Raw genomic sequence first — 9,965 nt, 5'->3', positions numbered from 1 at the left:
GGTTACCTCAGATTACAACAGGATCTTGATCAGATGGGCTGAGAAGTGGCAGACGGAGTTTAATTCAGATAAATGCGAGGTGCTGCATTTTGGGAAAGCAAATCTTAGCAGGACTTATACACTTAATGGTAAGGTCCTATGGAATGTTGCTGAACAAAGAGACCTTGGCGTGCAGGTTCATAGCTCCTTGAAAGTAGAGTCACTGGTAGATAGGATAGTGAAGAAGGAGTTTAGTATGCTTTCCTTTATTGGTCAGAGTATTGAGTAAAGGAGTTGGGAGGTCATGTTGTGGCTGTACTGTTGGAATAATGCATGCAATTCTGGTCTCCTTCCAATCAGAAAAATGTTGTGAAACTTGAAAGGATTCAGAAAAGATTTACAAGGATGTTGCCAGGGTTGGAGGATTTGAGCTATAGGGAGAGGCTGAACAGGCTGGGGCTATCTTCCCTGAAGCGTCGGAGGCTGAGGGGTGACCTTATAGAGGTTTACAAAATTATGAGGGACATGGATAGGATAAATAGACAAAGTCTTTTCCCTGGTGTCGGGGAGTCCAGAGCTAGAGGGAATAGGTTTAGGGTGAGAGGGGAAAGATATAAAAGAGACCTAAGGGGCAACTTTTTCACGCAGAGGGTGGTACGTGTATGGAATGAGCTGCCAGAGGATGTGGTGGAGGCTGGTGCAATTGTAGCATTTAAGTGGCTTTTGGATGGGTATATGAATAGGAAGCGTTTGGAGGGATATGGGCTGGGTGCTGGCAGGTGGGACTAGATTGGGTTGGGATATCTGGTCGGCATGGAAGGGTTGGACCGAAGGGTCTGTTTCCATGCTTTATATCTCTATGACTCTATAAAGGCTAATATAAGACATTTTCTGCTGTTGTCTGTTACATCTGCTGTGAAAAAGGAGAATTTTTGATGCATCAAAATAATTTTAAGGAGTCTGATTCATAGTAAGTTATTTCAACGTTTTGAACTTCACAGCAATGAGGTGCAAGAGCCACAAGGACATTTATATCTTTCCACTATTTCTGAATAAAATGTTTTATGACTTCGCTCTTGGCAGAGTTCAAATTCTGCACTTCTTAGCTTTTTTTGAAAGATGTTGACTCAAAAAACCTTAACATTGTAAATTTTTCATTTATTTCATTCTTGCCTTTCCATAGACCCAAGTCTTAATGCCACTGTTAAGCTGAATGGGAATGCACTTACTTGATCATATTCTTACCTGTCCAATTATTGTCAGAACAACTCCAGCAAACTACCTCTTAAGGCCATTATTCAAACCGGGTGCAATGTCTATATACTCATGAAGTCTATGATAAAACCTCTAAACTAGGGATGTTTTTATCTGAAGGTTCCTTAGGTATCCAGATCCTTTGGTTGATCTGTGAATGTATATTAAAATGATAGAACACAACAAAATGAAGAGTTCTATGAAGTATGCTATTTTACAATCTAGGCCTAAAAACCGTCCATCTTTAGGCTGTTGCAAATTGATATTAAGTAATTAAATGTGGATTCTTCTGGATTTTCAATCCGCTTCATTCACATTCTTAACCGTTTTCTTCAAATTTGAGATCACGAAGAAAGGTCTTATATTGACAGATTGCTTTGACAACTCAAAACACTTGTACATGAATGTATAAATAGTACTGACATTATGTTATTAGAGTAACACACGTATGGTAAAATGTTACAATTTGTCCAGCAATTAAAACAAAGAAAATCATCGTAACAATAAACAAATAACTCTGATGAAGGGCTTTTGCCCGAACCGTCGATTTTGCTGCTCGTCGGATGCTGCCTGAATTGCTGTGCTCTTCCAGCACCACTGATCCAGAATCTGGTTTCCAGCATCTGCAGTCATTGTTTTTACCTACCTAATAAACAAATAATGCCATTTAATGTTTAAAATGCTAAATACATTCGAAGAGTAATACTTTCGGAGATTACTCAGACTGCTCAAGGTTGCAAATATGTTCAGTTAGTTGGAATTGTGTTATAAAATGAATTACAAGGATGTCTAGAAACTATGACATATTCTACCAAAGGATTGCCCTTGTCTTACTAAGTGGAATAGCTACCTCATCCTGCTGATGGTACATTTTACAACATTTGAAACAAATGTTGTGACATTGGAGTAATTGTAGCTATCTTGTAATAAAAACATAGCAATTCAGATCAGACCACATGTGATTTATGTGAATCTCTTCTGAACCTTTAAAGCTGTTTCAATGCATACAATTTTCAAAAGCATGCCTTTCTGATCTTGAGAAAAGACATTTTGTGGTGACTATAGAGATATGTTTATAAAGATTTCCTGTATCCCACACACATTCCCATACATCACTACAAATTCCAAAACACAGCTGGCACCTGAAAAGCAAGCTAATAGCAATCTTTATCCCTGTGTGTATTGATGTTGACTGCATGAAGTCATTTGGTTTGGGAACATCCCAGAGTTGAATTGTTTCAGGTAAACGTAATGTGTGCTTTGTTACTAAATTGCCCACAGTGCTTCTCTAACTTCATCTAATCCATGAGATTTATATACATCCTGAGTCATCTCAGCAAATATTCAAATATGCAGATGATCTCTGCAAAGCTACAAGGAGAGATTTAAAGAATCCTTACTGAGTGTAGCTGGAGGATGTATGACACACTCACTCCTGCCACATCCATAATACTCCTTCAGCTGTGAAAAAAAAAATCTTGCCTTCAAATAAGCTGTCTACTTTTCCTCTTGCTCAACTTCTACTTATGACTTCATAGCTACGCTCTGTGCATCTCTCTGTCTGTGGAACTTTCTATGCTGCCCCGGTGGTGAGTTTGATGGTGGATACATTTAATAAAGTGGGAGGGGAGACTGAGTCAGGAGCCCACTGCCTTCCCACCTAATGGTTAATCACACAGAGAACACGACAACCAAATGCCGAAATATGTTTTCACGGGCTTCTGATTGGGGTCCCTGTTTCAATCACAGGACCCGGCTTTCGGAAAGACAGATATCCGCCCCCCCCCCCCATGATGCCAATCCCATCAGGACGTCCTTCCCACAATCATCACCTGTGCTTGGCTGGCTGCTCAACCCCATGCCTCCTGGTGGGTGTGGAACCAACAGCCCCAGAGTAAAATTGGAGTAGAGATGAGCTGTTTGCATCTGATTAGTCAGCAGCTTTTTGTGGGCATAATTTCTGATCCCAGAGTCCAGGAGAAGGATGGGTGCTGGCCTATCAAATGTCTGAGAGACACAGATGATGTGCCAAAGCAAAAGAAGCAGTGCATGTGTCCTGCCAGCTCTCCAGCTCGTGGCTGGCATCGCTGTCATATCCACAGTTATCGCCCCTGTAAATGCAATTGCTCTGCTCAAACTGAATGTGTTTGTGAAAAACTGCTGATCGCTGCACGGAGAAAGCACACAGCCTCCCAATGAAATGCCTACAAAATGTTTGGTCATAACAAGCAGCAAGACAAATATATGATGTCAAGGCAGAAATCTAGCTCCAGACATTGACACCTGCTTGTCTACTTCATTGCCCGAGAAAGGGACATATGGATGTCCATACCACCTATGTTATGATAGTAGTTGACAACTGCTGGACTGCTCATCATCTAATCTGGTTGACTATCTCCATCAGCCTGACCCAAAAATAGCAGCAGAAGCACTGCCACAGAGAATTCAAGGCCAATGGACTCAAGGACTCTGCAAAGAAGGACCTACTTAGTCAGCACCTCAGTCTAACTGGTGATGCCCAAAAAATGTGAACCACAGAATGTACACTGGTCTATCCTAAAGTCCATCATAAACAGAAACGGAAATTGTTGGAGACAACTCAGGACGTCTGTTAGTATCTTTGGAGAGAAAGCAGAGGTAACGTTTTGAGTCCAGAGATCCTTCTTCAGAACAGTTTGGCGAGTGCTATTAAATCACATGCACAAATTAATCCTGAACTGGAAACCCCTCCGGTACCTGACGGAAATACAGGTCCACAGGAAAATGACGATGAAATCCAACAAAAAAATCCTGACCTAAAGAACAGATGGTGGGTAGAAAATGTACAAGAAATCTATTAACTCACTGAGAGCCATAGCATACATAGATACTTAATCCACAGTCAAGACTATCCAAGGCTCAACTACCCAAGAACCTACACCACAGAGAGTTAAGAATGGAGTGTTACTCATTAAGGACAGAGAGGCGGTGAGCACTTGTTGGAAGGAGTGTTTTGAGGACCTCTTCATCAGACGTTCAGTCATGAAAGTGAATGCTCTCTACCACAAACCAAGACATGGTATCTGCCACCAACTCAACACAATCTTAGCCATACATGATGTCAAAAAATGCATCTGGCAGCTGCAAGGTTTTTGGAATCCATTCTGAAATATTAAAATGGAATGAAGAAGCATTCTAGGCTCATATACACAACCTCATCTCCTTCATTTGGAATGAGGAAAACATGGTCAGGGAAATCCGAGACTTTCTAACTGTGACCATCTTCAAGAAAGGAGCTAAGTCCAATTTAGGTATCTATAGAGGAGTGTCCTGCCATCTGCCACTGGGAAGAGCTTGGCAAAAATCCTCCTCAATCACCTTCTCCCAGTCAAATGCAGATTCCATCAAGAGGCTCTGTAGTAATGATCTTCACAGCAAGACAATTTTAGGAAAAACTCAGAGCAACAGCATGACCTCACAAAGACCTATGACTCAGTCAAACAAGCAGGAATATACAGTGTTCTCCTCAAAATTTGATTGCCCACAAACATTCATGACCATCCTCACCCTGCTGCATGCTGGTATACAATCTATGAACCTCACCAATGGATCCACCATAGTCCCAATACGTGTGCAAATCTGGCTCAAGTAAGGCATTATCATCACAGCAAGACCCATCTCTATCCTTCTTGCCAGATCATAACACATTCAATGAGACATCTCACATGCATGAAGCTAATGTGAAGGATGAGCACAAATCTGTTGAACCTATGTCACATCCAGTCTGGAACAAAAACCACCTTAATCTCTATCATTGAGAGCTCTGTGCAGACATTCTTGCTTGTTGATTCATTAACAAAAACATGTGAAAGATTTGGCCTTTAGCTAAATAACTGGAAGGCAAAGATCTTCCACCACCCTACTGCTACCAAATGATCAAGATCCCAGGTGAACCTTTGGACAATATTGATCAATTTGCAGACCTTAGCAGTTTCCTCTTAGCGATGACCTGCATTAATAAGGAGACTTAACACCATCTCCACTGTGCCAACACAGTCTTTGGCCATCTGCGGAACAGAACAGTTGATGACAAAGATCTCAAACCTGAGATCCACTTCATGATTTATAGGAGAGCAGTGTTACCAGCCCTTCTGTACATGCTGGTGACATGGACAATATAGAGCAGACAGTTCAAAGACTTGGTGAAATACCATGGGAAATGACTTGACAAAATCCTATAAATCCACGAGCAGGATAAATGCTCTAATGATAGTGTTCTCTCTTAGGCTAACATCCACACTATCAAGGCACTGGTTACAATTAATCCACTGCTTTGCTTGGGCAGGCCACATCAATATATATGGTTGACACAAGACTTCCAAAATAAGTCCGTTACTCCAGGCCTTGGCATATCAAATGGTTACCAAGAGGACAGAGTAAATACTTCAAGGCCATCCTTAAATCCTCCCTGAAAAATATACAATAGCCCCACTGACCCATAAGAATCTCTAGCCTAAGACCACTCAATTTGGAGAAAAAGCCAAGGTGCCAAGTATTTTGAATATCTCCAATAGGCCCAGGTATAGGTTAAGGAGAGAATGTGTGCAAACCCAAGCATCCCATCAAACACCACCTACTTGTAGATCCAGTATTGGACTATATGGTCATCCCAGGATCAATGACACGAGAGTGGGAGAAAATCATCCATGACCCTGAGGGAGCAGGACTAGAGAAGCTGACACTATAGATCTAAAGTCATGAATGATGTTGGACATGGTACAGATTGTAAAGCTAGGTATGTGAAACATTCTAAGTATAGCAATAGAAGGCATCACTGAACATCTTACTGAACACCAACCAAATTCCCTGCACAGAACTACTTGCATTTATTGCTTTAAGCCTGCTTTTGCACTATACATAATTGGCGAATGAAAACTGTCTGCACTGGTGAAGTGTTGGAGTTTTGGGAAAGTGAACCTGGAAACCCACAAGGACAACAAAGGACAGGAGTGGTAAAAGAAAGGGGTAAATAGAGAATGCTGGAATTTCTGATTAAAGAAAAAGATTTTGAAAGTGCAAACCAATTGGTCAGCATCGAAAAGACAACTTCCCGAGTCGTTCAATCAGGATTCTTCATCCATAAAGTACTTATGAAGGACTAAATCAGAAATGTTAATCTGCTTTTCTCTTTCTCTGAACACTTGCAGAATTACTAGCTCCTTCCTTTCTCTACATTCTCCTTTTCTTAGCAGGAAACATTGGCAGTTCCTTAACAGGAAGCAGATGCATTCTGACAGCGCCGACAGTGAATAAAGTGAACAAACATTCATAATGACTTTGTAAGTCACACACCATTCAGTCTAGCAAATGCATCACTGTTAGTTTATTGCTGCTGTGTCAATTTTCTGGAATTTTCAAGCACTTTGTGGAAGCACAACTCACAAGTTGAAAGATTGGAACATATAAAAAAGAAAGCCCACATCGTTTTTTGAGAACCTAAAAAATTAGAAATGGGGCAATAGGAGGCAGTGGCTTAGTGACAACATAATTAGCCTCTTATTCTGGAAAAGAAAGTGAGGTCTGCAGATGCTGGAGATCAGAGCTGAAAATGTGTTGCTGGAACAGCGCAGCAGGTCAGGCAGCATCCAGAGAACAGGAGACTCGGCGTTCCTGAAGAAGGGCTTATGCCCGAAACGTCGATTCTCCTGTTCCCTGGATGCTGCCTGACCTGCTGCGCTGTTCCAGCAACACATTTTCAGCTCTTATTCTGGAGACCCAGGCTATTACATAAAGACGTGGTTCAGATCTCACCAGGGCAGATGTTGATATTTGAGCACAATTGAGAAATCTCAGATTAAAAGGTAATCTAATGATGGCCGTGACACCAATTTCAATTGTTGCAAAATCCAATCAGATTTACCATTGGCCTTTAAGAAGAAATCCACTATCCTTAGAAGACAACAGGACAGAGGAACTGAAGTAAGCCAATCTGAATCTACTCTGTCACTCAATAAGATCATGGCAGATCTGATAATCCTCAATTCATGAATATACTTATAATGACTCCATCTTGGCACTCCTCTGCAGTAGAGAGTTTCATAGATACCCTCTAGAAGAAGAAATTCCTCATTATCTCTGTCTTAAGTGTGCTGCATTTGTCTGTCCCACATATAACTTTAGACTGAGAGCCATTTCAATGAATCTTAAAAGTCATCTGAAATGAGCTAAAAAGACACTCAGTTGTAATTAATTGTTAAAAGCCTAAGGAAAGGAATGAAACTGGAAGGCAACTTGACATTAGCCAAGGCTCTGGCACTAAGCAACAATGCAAAAACCTGTCCTGTCAACCTTACAAATCTTCCTAGCAATCATCTAGTGACATACAGAAAAATTGGATGTGCTTTCCATAAGCTGGTGACACAACAGCCTGATATAGTCATGGATACAGCATTATATCTTACAAACAATGTCTGGAAATCCCACCATCAGCAAATCTGGGCATGTCCTGTCTCAATGAAAAATCATAGTAGAACAGTGGTAGAATATAATTAGGACTGAGTTGTTCTGAAGCTTCTTCATTGACTGTAAATCTGTAGATGTGGGGCAGCACGGTGGTTAGCAGGGACCTCACAGTGCCAGGGACCTGGGTTCAATTCCCGGTTCGAGCGACTGTCGGTGTGGAGTTTGCACATTCTCCCCGTGTCTACGTGGGTTTCCTCAGGGAATTCTGATTTCCTCCCACAGTCCAAAAAGATGTGCAGGTTAGGTGAATTGGCCATGCTAAATTGCCCGTAGTGTTAGGTACATTAATCAGGGGTAAATGTAAGGGTCTGGGTGGGTTGCTCTTCGGAGGGTCAGTGTGGACTTGTTGGGCCAAAGGGCCTGTTTCCACATTGTAGGGAATCTAATCATCTAATGAACACTTGTGGCAGAAACAAGAAAGCCTTCTGCTGATTACTAACTACTGATAAGCTGAGAAATCAGTAATTCATAATGGTAAAACCATACATAGCAACAGAAGTAGGCAATTCTGCCCTTCTTTATTTGAGAGTAAATAATCTGGTGAGTACATCTCGATAGCTGATCAAGATAAAAATGGTACAGGGCTTTGGCAATCAAAGAATGACCAGACAGCAGAACCCTGTTCAATCCCAGGAAGAAGATGATCCCATAACCTAGCTCTTAATGGCATAGTGAAAGTGCACAGGCAGACACAAGGACAGCAGACAACCACGAAGATGCAGTTAGTAAGCTGGATTGAAAATGGAAGAGTTCATCAACATTAGCATTACTATCCTGGCTCTGGCATCCATAACTGAAAATGTGTTGCTGGAAAAGCGCAGTAGGTCAGGCAGCATCCAGGGCAGCATCTGGCATCCATAAGTCTGCCTGTCTCTGTGGATAGGTTGGTAACCACCATGGATAACTAAGTCTAGCACACTCAGTGTTGCTGGATACATGTAAGAACCTGCACACAATTACTCTGGGTGTAGGTACTCAGCATCAAAAACACAATGAGAGGGAGTCATGGAACTTTAATCCAACTCCAGGTCCTCCTTCCTCTCAGAGAGACAGAGTAGTTAGAGCAGGCTCCAAAAGGGAGGAGGAGCCATATAATTATCCTTTATAGCTTCTTCTCAGGACACTTCAGACGAGCCAAGCCACTCTACCTTCCTCCGACCTATGATTGAAAGCCTGCAGATGACCAAAATGAAGGATGTGAGGCTATATCTGGACCAGGCATTCTTAGCAGGCACCAGGGAATAATCACACATATCTTCCAGGTCAGAAAGGCCTGGAGAATCAAACTCCATCTGAACTGAGGAAGTCAGGACTGCACTTTGAACATAGAACATAGAACACAGAACAATACAGCACAGTACAGGCCCTTCAGCCCTCGATGTTGTGCCGGCCTTTCTATCTTTCTCTAAGATCAGACTAATCTACCTTCCATGTGCCTATCAAAGAGTCGCTTAAATGTCCCTATTGTATCTAGCTCTACTACCACTGCTGGCAGTGCATTCCACACACCCACCACACTGTGTGTAAAGAACATACCTCTGACATCTCCCCTAAACCTTCCTCCAATTACCTTAAAATTATGTCCCTTCATCACAGACATTTCCGCCGTGGGGAAAAGTCTCTGGCTATCCACTCTATCTATGCCTCTCAACATCTTGTACACCTCTATCAAGTTGCCTTTCATCCTTCTTCACTTCAATGAGAAAAGCCCTAGCTCTCTTAACCTTTCTTCATAAGTTTTGCCCTCCTGGGTAATCTCCTCTGCACCCTTTCTAATGCTTCCACAAGTTTCCAATAATGAGGTAAACAGATCTGAACACAATATTCCAAATATGGTCTAACCATGGCTCAATAGAGCAGTAGCATAACCTCATGGCAAAGAAACTAAATCTTCCTACTAATGAAAGCCAGCACACTGTACACCTTCTTATCAAACGAGGAATTTAATACACGTCGTGACGTTGAACAATTCTTCCGTCGCCTCCGCCTCCGAGCTTACTTTCACAATCAGGACTCCCGCCCACGTTCTGAGGACCCCTTCGCCCACCTCCAACACACTGCATCCATCTGGACACCCCGCGCTGGCCTATTACCTGCCCTCGACCTCTTCATTTCCAACTGCCGCCGGGACATTAACCGCCTCAACCTGTCGACCCCCCTCCCCCACTCCAACCTCTCACCCTCACAACGCGCAGCCCTCCAATCCCCCTGCTCCAATCCTGACCTCACCA

Source organism: Chiloscyllium plagiosum, chromosome 7 (genome assembly GCF_004010195.1).
Source record: "Chiloscyllium plagiosum isolate BGI_BamShark_2017 chromosome 7, ASM401019v2, whole genome shotgun sequence".
NCBI classification, from domain to species: Eukaryota; Metazoa; Chordata; class Chondrichthyes; order Orectolobiformes; family Hemiscylliidae; genus Chiloscyllium; species Chiloscyllium plagiosum.
This window is presented reverse-complemented; position numbering follows the sequence as displayed.